At 50.8% G+C, this 18,409-nt stretch overlaps 1 protein-coding gene across 1 annotated transcript in view; it reads left to right on the top strand.

Annotated features, from left to right (window-relative positions):
* LOC135975228 (Fc receptor-like protein 2) overlaps positions 1-18,409 on the top strand; it is a 154,335-nt gene that overhangs the window by 101,906 nt on the left and 34,020 nt on the right. The gene's annotated exons all lie outside the window — the stretch shown is intronic.

The following is an 18,409-nucleotide window of genomic DNA, read 5'->3' as shown; positions in this document are numbered from 1 at the left end:
TCGTAATTGCTAACTGACTGTTTACACATTCCAATTCCTGTCCTTGGTTTTTGAGGCTGATTAGAGTTAAACATGGAAGAACTTTGGCTCAGGTAGGCCTAGTGACCCCAACAGCCCCGCACGCCCTTTCCTACCCGCAACCAGCCCCTGCCTGCAGCCAGCCCCACACCCCCTGCCCCCACCAGCCCCTGCCTGCAGCCAGCCCCTGCCTGCAGCCAGCTCCGCACCCCCTGCCTGCAGCCAGCCACTGCTGCATCCCCTGCCCTGCCCTGCCCGCACCAGCCCCTGCCTGCAGCCAGCCCCACACCCCCTGCCCCCACCAGCCCCTGTCTCCAGCCAGCCCCTGCCTGCAGCCAGCCCCTGCTGCATCCCCTGCCCTGCCCGCACCAGCCCCTGCCTGCAGCCAGCTCCGCACCCCCTGCCTGCAGCCAGCCACTGCTGCATCCCCTGCCCTGCCCGCACCAGCCCCTGCCTGCAGCCAGCCCCACACCCCCTGCCCCCACCAGCCCCTGTCTCCAGCCAGCCCCTGCCTGCAGCCAGCCCCTGCTGCATCCCCTGCCCTGCCCGCACCAGCCCCTGCCCGCACCAGCCCCTGCCTGCAGTGGTGGGAGATGGAGTCATGCAGTGGGAAACAGGGGGGGTTGCAGAGGAGCGAGGGGGAGTCATGCCATGGGGCCAGTGGTGGGGGAGCGGGAGTCATGCCATGGGGCCGGTGGTTGCAATGGGGGAAGGGGGAGTAATGCCATGGGGCGGGGGGTTGCAGTAGGGTGAAGGGGAGTCATGCCATGGGGCGGGGGGTTGCAGTGGGAAGCAGAGGGGTTACAGAGGAGTGAGGGGGAGTCATGCCATGGGGCGGGGCGTTGCAATGGGGGCAGGAGGAGTCATGCCATGGGGTGGGGGGTTACAATGGGGGGAGGGGGAGTCATGCCATGGGGTGGGGGATTGCAATGGGGGAGCGGAAGTCATGCCATGGGGAAGGGGGTTGCAATAGGGTGAGGGGGAGTCATGCCATGGGGCGGGGGGTTGCAATGGGGCGAGGTGGAGTTATGCCATGTGGTGGGGAGGCTGCAATGGGGGGAGGGGGAGTCATGTCATGTGGTGGGGGGTTGCAATGAGGCCGGTCCCCAGCTGACGGAAGCTATTTAAAGTGCTGGGGCTCCAGCTCCCTCTGCTGCCTCGGTCCTTCCCCAGGGCTCCGGCAGCTATTTAAAGGGCCAGGGTGGTAGAAGCAGGGGGGCCCCTGCCCTACCTGCAGCCAGCCCCTGCTGCACCCTCTGCCCTGCCTCCAGCCCCGCACCCCCTGCCCTGCCCGCACCAGCCCCAGAGACCAGACAAAGGCGGTGGAACCGGATCCCCTGCCAACGACTGCAACAGCCATAGTCGATCCAATCCCAGAGACCCAGCCAAAGCCAGTCCCAGAACCGGAACTGGCAACACAACCAGCACCAGAACCACTGCCAGCACTGAGTCCAGCGCTTGCAAACCCGTCTACCACTCCAACGCCAGAGGGCACCAGCGAGCCTGACCTGGCAGAAGCAGCAGATAACCCTACCCAAGAGGCTCAGCCAGAGCCTGAGATACCACATAGTGCACCAGCGGAAAGTGGTTCACAGTCAATGGAAACAGCCCCAGAACCTGCATCGCTTCCAGAGGGACCAAGCCCCAGTCCACAGTCCAAGGAAGAACTGATGTCTCCAGCATCAAGGGAACAGTTCCAGGCCGAGCAGGAAGCAGATGACAGCCTTCAGAAAGCTTGGGCGGCGGCACAGAGCACCCCACCGCCTCTCAGCTCTTCTAACCGATCCCAGTTTGTGGTAGAACAAGGGCTTTTATACAAGAAGACTTTTTCTGGTGGGCACCAGGAAGACTGGCATCCTCAAAAACAGTTGGTAGTTCCCACTAAGTATCGGGTAAAGCTCTTGAGCTTAGCCCATGATCATCCCAGTGGCCATTCTGGAGTGAACAGAACCAAAGACCGGTTGGGGAAGTCCTTCCACTGGGAGGGAATGGGCAAGGACGTTGCTAATTATGTCCGGTCTTGTGAGGTGTGCCAACGAGTGGGAAAGCCCCAAGACCAGGTCAAAGCCCCTCTCCAGCCACTACCCATAATTGAGGTCCTATTTCAGCGAGTAGCTGTAGATATTCTGGGTCCTTTCCCAAAGAAGACACCCAGAGAAAAGCAGTACATACTGACTTTCATGGATTGTGCTACCCGATGGCCGGAAGCAGTACCCTTAAGCAACACCAGGGCAAAAAGTGTGCGCCAGGCATTAGCAGACATTTTTGCCAGGGTAGGTTGGCCCTCCGACATCCTTACAGATTTGGGAACTAATTTCCTGGCAGGGACCATGAAAAACCTGCGGGAAGCTCATGGAGTGAATTACTTGGTTGCCACCTCTTTCCACCATCGAACCAATGGCCTGGTGGAGAGGTTTAATGGAACTTTGGGGACCATGATACGTAAATTTGTAAATAAACACTCCAATGATTGGGACCTAGTGTTGGAGCAGTTGCTTTTTGCCTACAGGGCTGTACCACATCCCAGTTTAGGGTTTTCACATTTGAACTTGTGTATGGCCGCGAGGTTAAGAGGCCATTACAGTTGGTGAAGCAGCAATGGGAGAGGTTTACGCCTTCTCCGGGAACTAATATTCTAGACTTTGTAAGCAAACTACAAAGCACCCTCCGACACTCTTTAGCTCTTGCTAAAGAAAACCTCAGGATGCTCAGGAAGAGCAAAAGGCCTGGTATGATAAACATTCCAGAGAACGGTCCTTCAAAGTAGGAGACCATGTCATGGTCTTAAAGGCGCTCCAGGCCCATAAAATGGAAGCATCGTGGGAAGGACCATTCATGGTCCAGGAGCGCCTAGGAGCTGTTAACTATCTCATAGCATCCCCCACCTCCAACATAAAGCCTAGGTATACCATGTTAATTCTCTTAACCCCTTCTATTCCAGAGAATTAAAGGTTTCCCAGTTTACAGCCAGGAAACAGATAACGTGGAGTGGCCTGAAGGTGTCTACTACGAAGGAAAAAGTAATGGTGGCATGAAAGAGCTGAACCTCTCCACGACCCTTGGACATCTGCAGCGGCAGCAGATCAAGGAGCTGTGCACAAGCTTTGCGCGAATGTTCTCAGCCACCCCAGGGTGGACCGAACGGGCATACCACTCCATTGACACAGGTAATGCTCACCCAATTAGAACCCCACCCTACCGGGAGTCACCTCATGCCCAAACTGCTATAAACAGGGAGATCCAGGACATGCTACAGATGGGTATAATCCGCCCCTCTAAGAGTGCATGGGCATCTGCAGTGGTTCTAGTTCCCAAACCAGACGGGGAAATACGCTTTTGCGTGGACTACCGTAAGCTAAATGCTGTAACTCGTCCTGACAACTATCCAATGCTACGCACAGATGAGCTATTGGAGAAATTGGGACATGCCCAATTCATCTCTACCTTAGACTTAACCAAGGGGTACTGGCAAGTACCACTAGATGAACCCGCCAAGGAAAGGTCAGCCTTCGTCACCCACGCAGGGGTGTATGAATTTAATGTACTCCCTTTCGGGCTGCAAAATGCACCCGCCACCTTCCAAAGACTTGTAGATGGTCTCCTAGCGGGATTAGGAGCATCTGCAGTTGTCTACCTCAATGATGTGGACATTTTTTCTGATTCATGGGCAGAACACCTGGAGCACCTGGGAAAAGTCTTTGAGCACATCAAGCAGGCAAGACCTACTGTTAAGGCTAAAAAGTGTCAAATAGGCCAAACCAGAGTGACTTACCTGAGGCACCAGGTGAGTCAAGGAACTATAAATCTCCTACAGGCCAAAGTGATTGCTATCCAAAAGTGGCTGGTTCCAAAGTCAAAGAAACAGATCCAATCCTTCTTAGGCTTGGCCGGATATTATAGGCGATTTGTACCACACTACAGCCAAATCGCCGCCCCACTGACAGACCTAACCAGAAAGAAACAGCCAAATGCAGTTCAGTGGACTGATGAGGGTCAAAAGGCCTTTAACCAGCTTAAGGTGACACTCATGTCTGACCCTATGCTAAGGGCCCCAGACTTTGACAAACCGTTTCTAGTAACCACAGATGTGTCCGAGTGGGGCGTGGGAGCAGTTTTAATGCAGGAAGGACTGGATCAAGAATTTCATCCTGTTGTGTTTCTCAGCAAGAAACTGTCTGAGAGGGAAAGCCACTGGTCAATCAGCGAAAAGGAATGCTACGCCATTGTGTATGCACTGGAAAAGCTACGCCCGTACGTTTGGGGACGGCGTTTCCAACTACAAACAGACCATGCTGCGCTACAGTGGCTTCATACCACCAAGGGGAATAACAAAAAACTTCTTTGGTGGAGTTTAGCTCTCCAAGATTTCGATTTTGAAATACAACACATTTCAGGAGCTTCTAACAAAGTGGCTGATGCACTTTCCCGGGAAAGTTTCCCAGAATCAACTGGTTAAAAATTGTTCTTGGAAAGTGAAACATATTGTTAGTTTTTATGTAATCAGTAGTATGTCTAAAGGTGCATGTGTCTTATTAACTCTGTTTTCTCTGAGAGCTCCAGGAAGAAATCACAGCCAGTGTGGAACCGGCTGTCCAACACTATCTGTGATTTGGGGGGCGTGTCATAACTATAAAGGGAGGGGTAACAGCCCTCCTGTGTACAATACTATAAAATTCCTCCTGGCCAGAGACTCCAAAATCCTTTTATCTGTAAAGGGTTAAGAAGCTCAGGTAACCTGGCTGACATCTGACCCAAAGGACCAATAAGGGGACATGATACTTTCAAATCTTGGTGGGGGGAAGGCTTTTGTTGTGCTCTTTGTTTTGTGGGTGGTTCGCTCTTGGGACTGAGAGGGACCAGACATCAATCCAGGTTCTCCAAATCTTTCTGAACAAGTCTCTGATATTTGCAACTTGTAAGTAAACAGCCAGGCAAGGTGTGTTAGTTTTTATCTTTGTTTTCTCAACTTGTAAATGTACCTTTTTGCTAGAGTGTTTATCTCTGTTTGCTGTAACTTTGAACCTAAGGCTAGAGGAGATTCCTCTGGGCTTTTTAAGTTTGATTACCCTGTAAAGTTATTTTCCCTCCTGATTTTACAGAGATGATTTTTACCTTTTTCTTTAATTAAAAACCTTCTTTTTAAGAACCTGATTGATTTTTCCTTGTTTTTAGATCCAAGGGGGTTGGATCTTGATCCACCAGGAGTTGGTGGGAGAAAGGAGGGGGATGGTTAATTTCTCCTTGTTTTAAGATCCAAGGGGTTTGGATCTGTATTCACCAGGGAATTGGTGAAGAGTCTCTCAAGGCTACCCAGGGAAGGGAATTAGCATTTGGGAGTGGTGGCAGTGGACCAGATCTAAGCTGGTAGTTAAGCTTAGAAGTTTTCATGCAGGCCCCCACATTTGTACCCTAAAGTTCAGAGTGGGAAAGCAGCCTTTACATGCTTATTGAAACAAACCCCAAATCTCCCCCTTTTCTGGTCAGTGTCAGCAGGGCCGGCTCCAGGGTTTTGGCCGCCCCAAGCAGCCAAAAGCAAAAAAAAAAAAAAGTCGCGATCTAAAAAAAGCTGCGATCGTGATCTGCAGTGGCAATTCGGCAGGAGGTCCTTCACTCTCAGGCGGAGGGAGGGACCATCCGCCGAATTGCGGCCGAATACCTGGAACTGCCGCCCCTGTCCGGAACAGCCGCCCCAAGCACCTGCTTGAGAAGCTGGTGCCTGGAGCCGGCCCTGAGTGTCAGGCCCTGGTACCCGACATGCTGTGGGGGGGAAAGGGTCCCAGCCGATCACTAAGGTTTGGCACTAAGAGGGCACTGCTGTGGAGAGCTCACAGCCCTGGGCACTGCTGTGGAGAGCTCGCAGCCCTGTTCTCCTGGCTCACAGAGGACCCAGCCCTGCTGCTTCTTTCATGATTATCACCAGGAGACGGATCAGTTTCTCTTGTCACCCCGTCCCCCTGCCGTCACCAATACACCAGGATACCCTACTGCCCATGTCTGTGGGAGACGAAGGTGCACCCTGAGGTGCTCGGGCCCCAGGGGTGAAAGCACCATAAGATTCAAATTCTTCTCTGAAAGCAGGGATCTGATCTGCAAAGAGGTCCCCGGTCCCAGTGGAGTGACTGGCTGATGCTCACACCTGAGACAGGGACCAGCCGCCCCTTAGCCCTGCTGTGCACTGGGAAACCTATTCCAGCCGGCAGATCCCACACCGGGAGGCCCTGCCTTCATCTGGGTAAGATGTGGGCACAGTGCAGCATTGGGGTTCAGTGTGGTACAGGGGTGCAGGGAGTTTCCCACAGAGAAGTCTCCAACCCCCTCTAATTCCTGAGATGAATGTAACGTGGTAACATCTGCCCCTCACCTCCCAGGCCTTCCAGAGATCCCAGCCGGGTGTGACATTCTTCTGTATCTAACCCTGATCCCCCTTTTTTCAGACCCCCTGCAACTCCGTCCCTCTCTCTGAGCCCTGGTCTCCCTGCGTACCTCCCTGGAGAGCCTGTTCCCCTCACATGCTGGGCAGCCCCTGGGGTCACAAAGCTGCAGGATTCCAATACGACGTGGTGGGGGCATGGAGCATGTCAGCTGAGGGCTCATCTGGGAGTAGCTTCCCTCATACCCTGAATGTCACAGGGCCAGGGGGGCTCTGGGTTATGCTCCTGCATGTACTGGATATGCCCGTTTGACCAGGAGAGCCCAGCTGGAAAGAGCCAGCCCCTCTCCACCAGCCTGGGGGAGGCGGCACTGGGCAGAGAGAACGGGGTGGTTTGTGTATGTTAGGGACTTTGTTCATCTAGCTCCCCGTCCTACTCACTTTGTGGAGGTTCCTCCCTCGATTTCACATGGGTTTCACATCTCAGCTGGATGGCTCCTGAGATCCAGGGGAGTTTGTCACAAGTCTTAGAGGCACAGACACACGGGCATCATGTACATCACACTCAGCAGGGACGTTAACCTGCTGGTTCCATTTGAGCTTCTCCTCTCTCTGCAGCTCGAAGCTTCCTCAGGTTCGGGAGCTGGCAGTAGGTGGCTCCTTCTTCCTCATCAATGGTCTCATCTTCCTCGTCTCCCACTGCTGCTTCCAGATCCAGGTAACTGGCTTCCTCTGTGAAGGGGGCCCTTCATTCTGTGTCTTGGATTCTCTCCACAAGGTGACCTGTTTGATCTGCAATCTCTCCCCTTCAATTACAGCCTGGAGGGGGAGGTTCTGGTGAAAAGTCCAAGAGTGAGATCTGAGAAACATCCACAGGGTTTGAAAGGGTTTTAGGCACCATGAACACTTCAGCAACCAACCAAAATGCAGCTTTATTTGGGGTGGGGCACAGCTGCTGTTACACTGCTGCACAACCCTTGTGCACAGAATTTGCTTGCCCAGTGTGAACCCACACACCCCTGTATTCACACCCTACACACAGCTGCAGTGACCTATACAAACTCTGCCTTGTGAGTTATCATTTGAAAATCCCACCACACTGGTCAATAATATCACTGTGGAGCACAGGTGAGAACGCTGCAGGTGGAGATATGACTGAACTCTGTGAGTCTGTTTTAAAGTCTGTATTTGAACAAAGGAGAACCAGGTCTGCCCAGGGCTTGAATAGAAATTAATCCGGGTTGCCAGTAACAAGAGAATTAGGATGTATATGGCCACCATGGACAGGAGGTGAGGACTCAGCTATCGACAGGGTGGGAGAAGGCACCCCCAGGAGACCTTCCTTCCTGAAGCAGTGTCAATGAACACAGAGAGACATGTTCTCCTGAACTACAGGGAGAGGGGCAGTGAACCCCCAAATTCTCTTCCCCCTAAAACAACAAAGGAAACCAGCACCTCACACTTCCCAGGAAGGTCAGGATCAAGAGCCAGTTGGCCAGGCCAGACCAAGAGTAATCAGAAAGTGAAATCACCTTCATCACAGACCGTGCCTTGCTGCCTTGAGTTTTAGCCTTTCAGCTGTGTGTTTTCCCTTTGATTTACTTGTAACCATCTCTAACTGGGTTTCTTTTCATTTGGAATCTCTTAACCCATGGCCTTTTGTTAATAAACTTGGTTTATTCTAATCTAAACCAACCCAGGGCTGGGTTTGAATTCAAATCACTGGTAACTCCAGTTAACGTGGCGAGCAGCTGAAGTTTGTCTCTTAAATGGAGCAAGTGACCACTATTATTTCTCTGGATGCTGCAGGAGAGGGCTGGACATTTCAGGGCAGGTGGTTTGGGGGAAATGCAGACCGGGGTGTGTGTTGGGGTTCCTTTCCTAGCAGTAACCGAGGCTGCTGGGGACCAGGGCATGGCGGGATATATCAAGCAGGCTGCTGGAGTTGGTGTTGCTAAACCAGGGCTGTTGATCGCAGACACTCAGTAAATGTTTGTCTGCTGGACGGGAAGGTGCAGACATGGAGCTGTAGCAGCCGAGCATTTCAGGGCACCAGGGTTACAGGGCAGGTGGTTTTGGATCAAACCCCAGAACGTGACACCCAGCGCTTCCATTCAGCCCCCCTCCTGTGGGGGATAGCGGCTTTTCTGCCATGTCAGTGAGCAGCGATCCCAGCCAACATTGACCCATCCAACCCCCGCAGTGTAGGACACTGGAGCTGTAGTACAAAAGTGCAGACCTTTATCCATGAGCTCAGCAGAGTGAGATTTCTGTGCCCAGTGGAAGAGGAGGTGGGAATTTTGGGGACAAGAATTACACATGTGAAAAGCCAGTGGGTATTTAACGACCCTGCATGTTATTAGCTTCTGTGCACACCTTCCACAAGGTGACAAGTCCAGCAGAACAATGCACCCTAAGGAGACACTCACGCCCCTTCCTGAAGCACAGCCCCCACCCCCCCGGCACTGCACAGGGCATAGCAGCCAGCACTGCCTGGCAGGGGGGAGCACCCCCTGCTAATCCCCTGCCTTGCTCCCTGTGCCACGGCACCCCCAGGGCAATACAGTGAACATGGTTGGGGTCACCCAGTCTTGCTGAGCATGAGAGATTGGAGTGGATCACAGATCACAAGGCAGGACATTGTGGGAAATGGAGTCCCAAGAGTTGGTGACCCTTCACTGCTCCTTGTGCTACTGTCTTCCGGGGATTGCAAGAGGCCCACAGGCAGAGCCCACAGGGGCTCTAGGAGAACAGTGACATTCTCTGGCACCCTTCATCTCTGTGACACTCTATTGGTTTGACTGAAGGTTCATGATGAAGAGTTGTCTCTGGTCCTCCCTTTTGTTCTTTTGAGGCAGCCAGCAGGGGGACTGGGAACCAGGTCTCCTGGGCTCTATTCTGGACTCTGGGAGTGGTGTGGAGTCTCATGGGTTCGAGCAGAGGGGAGCTCAGAGTCAGAAGCCTCTGTTCTAATCCAAGCTCTGGGAGGGAAGTGGGAGCCAGTGGGTTGGAGATGGGAATAACACAGTTACTCCTCCTTCAGTTAACCTTTCCAGCCCGCTTTGGTTACTGTTCTCTTTTATGCTTTTTCCTACTGTAAAATGTCCACAAAGCTTGGAAAATTACATCCATGGTGTTTATGGGCCGTGCAAGGGAAGACAAAGAAAATCTCTAAAGCTCTTTGTCACTGGGTTCATCGAAATCTCTGCCTCGTACGAAGGCTTGAAACTCACAACGCTCAGAGCGCGGAACCGGAGAGCAAAGCCGCAGCAGGTTCAACGCTGGTCTCTAGACGGCAGGTTCACGATGAACTGAAAATGATGGATTTTCTCATCAGGGGACATGAAAATTTTACCCTGGAAAGACGGTCTGTCCCCAGGCCAAGAGTCTGGCTGGGTGGGGAAGAGGGGACTCACCGCTGGAGCTCCCCCTTGTGGCAGGGCCTGGCATAGCACCACTGCCAACAGTTCCTCAGGCCCTGCAGTGATTTCTCCCCCATGATGGGCCCTCCAGCCGGTTGCCTCCTATGGGCTAAACAGAGTCCAATAAATTAAACTCAAATCAACATAATTCTCCATCTCTCTCCACACACACACACCCCCCCGCGCACCATCCCCCGTGCAGCCCCTTCGCCGCTCCCCAGCTTCTGCAGGGTTGTCGTCTTGCTCTTGCACAGACCAACGCTGACTAGAACTTTCTATCCAGAGATCCTCCCCCAAACTCAGCAGTGCTTCTCCTTCTTGTGCCGGGGGATCTCACCCACCGTTCCCAGGCCCGAGACGGGAACTGAAGCCCAGGGTGCTATGGTGAGCAGCCAAGATCTGCTCCCCCAGACACCTCCCAGCTGCCTCCCGGACTCCTGCCCTTTGCACAGCTCCTCCCTGGGCTGTCTGCACAGCCACTTCTCTCCAGACCTTCCCTCCAGCCTCCAGCGACCAGAGAGAAATGGGAGAGCTTCTCCCCACACCCCCCATCTCGTCTGGGCCGCCTCCCTTTCTACTCACTGCCCAGCCCTTCCCCTGCTGAGCTCAATCTCCAACTGGGCTGGGCCCATCCTCCAGCTCCCGTTACCCCTCTTAGTGCCAGTGTGGGGTCAATACCCATCACACGGGGTCAGGGTTTGGGGACTGGAAACCCTCCCCAGCCCCAACACTCCCTGTCTCTGCAAACGCTCCTTGTGCTGCAGCAGAACCTCCAAATGTTAGTTCAAAACACTCCCCAAGGACACAGCAGGACCAGGGGGCTGGTTTCAGAGTCATGACCGTGAATGAGCGAGATCCCCAGGTGGTGTCAATGGGCCATAGCTCCACTGGAGTCAATGGGGCCAGATCCCCAGAGGGTGTAATACACTGAAACTCATCTAAGGTCCATTTACCCCAGCTCAGTCCCTGGCCCAACATCGGAGGTATCAATCACTTGGGGCTGCTGCTCCAGCCCCCACACATACAGACAGCATAACCATAACCAGCAAACTATAACCATTGTACCCTGGTTGCAACAATGATCTATAAGATCACAGTTCATGTCAGTAACACCACACTTACTTAGACACTTCAACACTGGATTAGATAAAACAGTAGAACAAGTTTATTAATTACAACAAGACAAATTTCAAGAGACTATGAGCAATGAAGCATCAAAGTCAGAAATTGTTCCAAGAAAAATAAAGATAAAACGCTTCCTAGTATCTGCTTAAGAAACTACCGGAGTCGCAAAGCAAACTTTCTCACCTTGTGCTCCAGCAGATCACATCAGGACCTTCTCCCCCAGAGTCCAACAGCTGTTTCCTTTGTCTTCTCAGGTGCAGATTATGAGGTGTGCAGGGAGATAGAGAGGGGGGTGTCTTGGTGTGTTTGTCATTCCTTTTGATAGTTTCAGTCCCCCTCTTGAAAATGTTTCCAGCTGAGACCCAGGAGCCAAAGAGTTTCTTTGGAAGGATGTTCCCTGCTTGTTTTTTCACCGGTTTGAAATTCCTGTTTTCCCTCCCTGCTTGATGACTCTGTTTACTGCTTAAATGCAAACTAAGGAAAGCACATGTTCCTTCCTTTGGTTGGGACATGTCAACAAACACAGTCAATGGCTGAGAAATAGTTCATTGGCATCAGCTGGGGATCTGGTCCATAAACTCCAATGTTGCTATGGCCGATTGACACTAGCTGCACTGAAGTTAATGGATCAGATGCCCAGCCAATCTACAAGAAGACCATATTGGTTAAAAACCTGACCTGGTTTAGAGGGAAAGTAAAGGCAGCTTTATTACAAATGGAAGAAAGGGAAATTGATAGTAATAAATATAAAACATCAGATAGGAATTATAGAAAATTGATAAGGGAAGCAAAAGGAACACAAGGCGAAATCTATGGCCAGCAGCGTTAAGGACAATAAGAAGGATGGTTTTAAGTATATTAGGCATAAAAAGCATCCTGACAATGTTATTGCACCATTACTAGATTGAAATGATAGAATTATCAATAATAATGCAGAAAAGGCTGAAGTGTTCAATAAATATTTCTGTTCTGTATATATACAGATGATGTTGTCTCATCAAATGATGATAATAACACTCTTTACTTTCCACTAGTATCTCTGGAGGGTGCTAAACGGAAGCTACTAAAGTTAGATATTTTAAAATCAGCAAGTCCAGATAACTTGCAGCATAGAATTTTTTAAAAAAAATGATTGCGGAGTTCGCTGGACTTGACTGATTGGATATTTTTATAAAAGATCCACTCTAGGAATTATTTTCGGAAAGCCCTATGGTCTGTGTTATCCAGGAGCTCTGACTAGGTGACCACAGTGGTTCCTTCTGGCCTTGGACTCTATGAATCTATATGGGAAAGAATTTGCCGGTCAAAGTGGAGGGAGAATCACCCCATCTGCTGGCAATGCGGAGGATATGACACAAACCATGTGAGGGAGCTCATATGACACACACCAGGTCTATCAATGAGACAGAGACTGAAGTGGGTTGGAGTAAACTTTAATTATGAAGCAGGAAGGGAGGGGAGTTTACAGGAATTCATACAGCTTGGAAACGAGTGGCAGATGGGATCTGGAAAATGAGAAGAAAGGTCAGTTTTCTTTCTTTCTTTCTTTCAGTTTAGAAGCAGCTCCCACATCAGCAGTGGAACCAACGGCAGTGATGTGACATGGAAGATTACAACAGCAGGCTAAAATATATTTTGTGTTGCATTCCCGGTGCTGCACAGGGTTCTAAAGCACATGACCAGGGAAGAGACCTGCAGAATATTCAAAGCAAATATGTTAAGCTTCACAACACCCCGCATGGAAGGTGGAGATCATGAACACCATTTGTCAGACGGGGAAACCGAGGCAAGGGGTGGGGAAGATTGATTGGACCTCAGCATCAGAGACAGCTTGGAAAGATTCATGCTAAAGACCTTTGGAGGTTCTTCTTCGGGCTTGGATCTCCATCCTGTGATTCTCCTAGGAATCTGCAAACAAAAAGTGACAACACTGGAGTCTAACCACGCTTCAGTCCCACCTGTTATTTAGATCTCTAGCTAAGGGTGGGGGAGGGCAAGTTCTGAGGAAGGAGGGATGAAACTGCCGGGGGGAACAACCAGTGGCTGACTCACCGATGCTCTCCATGGGGCTAGGGGCATTGTGCTGCAGATAACAGGGTGAGCAGGTCACTAGGGGGCTCTCTCCCTGTTGGAGTCAGGGGTGACCCCACTTTCCCAGAGCTGCAATACGGGGCACTGCGCTGCAGGGCGCAGGGCAGGGACCCAGTAGCTGGCGCTCTCCCCTGGCAGTCAGGGCTGATGTCATAATGAGTCTCTAGGGGGCGCTGTGCTGCCGGGAGCCCCACGACCGACTGCTGGAGTGTGACCCCCAGCGTTCAATCTCAACACAGCTGATTCCGCTCGGCCTACCCCCTTCCCATCCCTGCCATTTCAGTGCAGTTCAGGAGCCTCCTTTGCTCCCCATCCAAAATGGTTGGGCAGCTGTCATGTACCCAACACACCCCGCCCCAGAGGTGGCTGCATGTCAGCCGATGGCTGAAGAGCTGCCCATGGGAACAGAGCCTCTGACATACATGATACCTAGCCAACTGCAGTACTGGTAGGTGCAACCATCCCTCTGCAACTAACCTTGTGTAGGCTGAGAAAGAAAAGGGGAGAAATTTCAGCCTTGGTGGGTCGTTTTGAGTTCAGGGACAAGTCCCCAGCACCCTGCCAATCAGAGCTGCCTTCCCTGGAAGAAGCCAGTTACCTTCGCACTTCATCAGGAAGTAGGTGACGAGGAAGATGAGGCTGTTGAGGGTGAAGAATGAGCCCCCCACGGCCAACTCCCGGGACCAGCTGCCTGGGTGGGCTGTGGAGAGGAAACGTGATGGTGAGGGAGGGGCAAGGCACTGCTCAGAGTGTGTGTGTCCCTGCCACCCCCTGCTGGATGGGTGACCCCTGCTCTATGTGTGTGTCTGTGTGCGCGCGAGGACCGGGGATCATACGTCCTGGCAGCTGCTGAGAAAGACAGAAAGCGAAGATCCAAGATATGAAACAAAATAATATAATAATTCTTTGGGGTCACTTGATTGTAATAATAAACAAATGCAAAACAACAACCACAAAATGTAACTGTTGCTTTGCAGGTACAGGTACAAAAGATCTCCGGTCTTCCCCAATGTTTCTGTTGGTCTTATTTATTTAGTAGTCCACTGACTGTGGGGAAAATAATGCCACATGACTTGGGGAAGTGTTTGTGCATGTGATAAATGAAGGTGGGGAGGGGTTTCTTCCTTTTATGGACACCCAGCCAGCCAGTTAGCTATAAAAACACTGTTAGTAGTTCTTCTCTACTTGATTTACCTGAATGGGTTAAGAAACCCACAGGTAAAGGGAAGTGAGTGGGCACCTGACCAAAAGAGCCAATGGGAGAGCTGGAACTTTTTAAAATTGGGAAAAAACTCCTTGTCTGTGTGTTGTGGTTCTCAGGAGAAGAGGGGAATGGGGCAGCAGTTATGCTGTGAGAAGCTTTAAGCCAGGTATGAAAAACCATCAGGTCATACCTAGAGATTGCTTATCTCAAACCCCAGACATGTAAGTAAATTAGGGAATGTCTAGGAAGAGGCAATTAGGATTATTTCTTTTATTTTGTATTGGCTTGTGGACTCCTCTGTGCTAACCCCAAATGCTTTTGTTTGCTTATAACCTTTAAGCTAAACCTCAAGAGAGCTATCTTGATGCTTAATTTTTGTAATTGTTTCTTTTAAGATGTAGCAAAAAGCCTAAGTTTCAGATGTATTTTCTTTCTTTTTGTTTTTAATAAAATTTACCTTTTTTAAGAACAGGATTGGATTTTTGTTTTCTTTTCTTTCTTAGCTCTTCCCCAGAGGAGGGGTGGAAGAGCTTGAGGGTACCCCACAGGGAGGAATTCCCAAGTGCACCTTCCTGGGTCCAAAGAGGTTTTTTTTGCACATGGGTGGTGGCAGCATCTACCCATCCAAGGTCAGAGAGAAGCTGTGATGTTGGGAGTTTAATAGCAGCCTGGAGTGGCCAGTATTAATTTTTAGAATCCCTGCGGGCCCCATCTTCTGCACTCGCAGTGCCAGAGTGGAGAATCAGCCTTGACGGTGCATAACAAACGTTTGCCCCTGGAAGAGCAGAACAACTCATAGGTGCCGACTCTGCGGGTGCTCCGGGGCTCAGGCACCCACCAAGAAAAATAGGGGGTGCTCAGCACCCACAGGGATAGATGACTCTTTCATGGGCCCGGCATCTGGACCATGGCCCACCCTCCGCTCTGCTCCAAGGCCCTGTCCCCACTCGGCCTCTTCCTCCTGATACCTCACCCCCACTTAGCCTCTTCCTCGTGAGGTCCCGCCCCCTGCTCTGCTCCAAGGCCCCACCCCCACTCAGCCTCTTCCCTCCACGGGCTGCCTCCCACTCACATGGGGGGAGGAGGCGGAGAGGAGCTCCCACCAGGAAAAAACAAAAGTCAGAACCTGTGGGACAACTAAAAAAATGGCCACCTACAAAATGGTTTCACAAAAAAAAAAAAGGTTCGATATTCCCCTACAAGCCGAGACAGCATGTTTATCCCCAGACCCTGTTTTACATTGGAAACTTTGGAAATTTAAAAAATAATCTGGAAACATCCATGGACCCCAGGTTGAAAACCACTGCCCTAGAACAAGGATTTTGGTTATTTTCCCCCTTCGAAAGCGTGGGCAACAGCTACAAACAGGATTGGTTTTAAAAGTCTGTGGAAACTTTCCTTGGTTTAACAGCTTTTGAAAAGTAAGTCAGGCTCTTCTCTCTGATACAAAGGGCGATCAGCTCTTTTAGTCTTTAAGTCTTTCAAGCAGTTTGGGTTGCTTTTGCACCCTGGGCAAAACTTTCATAAGAACATAAGAACGGCCACACTGGGTCAGACCAATGGTCCACCTAGCCCAGTATCCTGTCTTCTGACAGTGGCCAATGCCAGGTGCGTCAGAGGGAATGAGCAGAACAGGCAATCAGTGAGTGATTCAAGAGCACTGTTTCTACCAAATAGCCCTTGCGGTTTTTATTTTGAAGAAAATATTCCCGAGGTTTGATGTTTTGATTCAAATGCAGGGGACAGGGCAGGAGGACGCGATGCTTGCTGAGAACTGTTGAGCTCCCAGCGGCTTAGCATCCTTAAGTGATCCGACATATGGGCATAACCGGCAACGGCTTTAGAAAACCTATTCTCCAGAATAGGTTTTCTAAAGCCGTGCGGCGGTGGATCCCCGAGACTGCCAGCTCCTCGACTTGCTGGCATTTGTATGGGGATGGGGACCGCCCTTGGGGTGTGGTGCTTTTTTCTCTCTGCCATTTACTTACCTTGTAACAGGCTTGGGGGCAGGGCAGAGCTTTCTTGCTGCTTTAAAACGTTTTCTCTCACTTGATTTTCTCTCTCTTTCTGTGACTGGCCGGAGGGTTTCCTGATGTTCTAACACTTTTCCTTCCTGGTTGATTTAAAACTCACTCTCTTCCTTTTTTTTCCTTTCCTGCAGGTTTAACATTTTCTGTCCTTTCCCTCTTTTGCAGTTTTAAAACTCTTTCCTTGTTATTTTCCTTTCCTGCAGTTTTCAGACTTTCTCTCTGACCCTTTTCCTTTCTTCATCGCTAGGTGAAAATCCGCTTTCTTTTGTAAATGATTTAAAAGGGGCTCAACCTCCCTTTACTCACTGTTATTTAAAATGTGTAAACACCTGGTTTTGTTCAAAAATCTTCTAACCTGAACACGTGAAAACACACACACTTCCTAATTCCCCACAGAAAGAAAAATTAAAACATGAATCTTTTCTCCAAAATGCCAAACATGGCAAAAGTGCACACGTCCGTAAATGAGACTGGAAGGTGGGACATAAAGCAAAAAGGGGACATGGAAATCTCTCAAAATAGGTATGCTGGATAAAAGGCGCAGAAGTACTACGCTCTCTCCTCAGGGGTACTACAGACTGGCAGGGCTCACCTCTCATGCTGATGACCACTGGCTCACTCCTCCTGGCTGGGACATTCCGTCCGGACAGACGTACCCAGTATGAACAGCTGTACGACCCAAATACCGTTGGTCCAGTGATGTTCAAGTTGTAGGTGTAGCTCTTCTTGGATGAAGCCAGCGCTAACACAGCTATTCTATCTCCAAAGTACTGGAAACCTTTAACCCTGTCCACGGAAGGGGGTGCTGAATACACGAGTCCCACGGAGTCACCAGCACGGTACACCCAGTGCCGGGGATTCAAGGAGAGGGATGGGGCCACAGGAGCATCTGGGAAACATCAATGGCACCTATCCATCCTAATGAACACAGGACCAGCATCTTTAATCCCAACCCAGTTTCTTCAATCCCAACCCCTCTCCAGTCTGCAGCCCACCCACGTCCTTCCTGAGGTCCTCGTCAGAACTCACCAAGAACCCCATGGCCTGGATTAAAGGGACTCTGTATGGCAAATGTATCTGTGGTGCTTATAGAGCCAGAGTAGCTGAGTGTGTCCCAGTCTTTAATTCAGGAGGGGGGCAGTGCTGTTACTGGAGCAACAGGCACTCTCTAAAAGTGGGTGGGCCACGGGCACCCAAACCGTGGCCCTGCCCCTTCTCCCTGATCCCCCATCCTAGTGTTGCCCCTTCCCCCGAGGCCCTGCCCTCATGCGGAATCTTCCCCTGAGGTCCCGCTCCCGCGCCACCTCTTCTCCCCAAACCCCCACCGCCAGTTCACTCCGCTCTGCCGCCTACCTCTGCCCCCTCGCCCTTACAGCCAGTAAAAATGGGGAGGGCAGAGTCCTCCCACTTATAACAGTGATGGGGCCCTGGCTCCCCTGTTCCGTCATCCCTGACTCCCCCCCCATAACAGATGCACAAAGAGCCAATGATTGGAGTTAGGTGCCTACATGGCCCAGGCCCTTTGGAAAACCCCACTAGGGACCTAAATGCCTCTTGAGGTGCCTAAATACCTTTGAGAAATGGAGACTATGAATTTCAAAGCTATTTAGATGCCTAAAGACAGAGGTAGGCACCGACCTCCCATGGATTTCATGGCTTCATAGATTCTAAGGTCAGAAGGGAGTGTTGTGATCATCTGGTCTGACCTCCTCTATCACCCTTGCAAGAGAACAGACCTGAAATAATTCCTAGAATGGATCTTTTAGAAAAAAGATCTCATCTTGAGTTAAAAATTGCCAGTGGTGGAGCATCCACCATGACCCTTGCGAGATTGGTCCAGTGGTTAATTATCCTCCCAGTTAAAGATGCATGGTAATTTCCATTTCAGTGGGGGTTGGGTTCCTCCATGCTTTTGAAGCGCCTGTTAAGGGGGCCGCTCTAACCACTGAGCCATCTTCCCTCCCAAAGCTAATACAGAAAAGGCCGACCTAAATTAGGAATTTTAGCTCCTCTTTTGATCAGGTTAGGTTTGATTTGGTCAGGTTTCTGTTCAGGACCAGGACTGAGAAGAAAGGAAATGCCTTCAAAGGATGAGCACAGGAGCTTAAATTCATGACTTTGCTAGACACCCAAATTCATGGACTCAGTA

This window comes from Chrysemys picta, chromosome 13 (assembly GCF_011386835.1).
Source record: "Chrysemys picta bellii isolate R12L10 chromosome 13, ASM1138683v2, whole genome shotgun sequence".
Taxonomy (NCBI): domain Eukaryota; kingdom Metazoa; phylum Chordata; order Testudines; family Emydidae; genus Chrysemys; species Chrysemys picta.
Note: the sequence above shows the minus strand (reverse complement) of the source record. Positions and strands in the feature narration are given on the sequence as shown.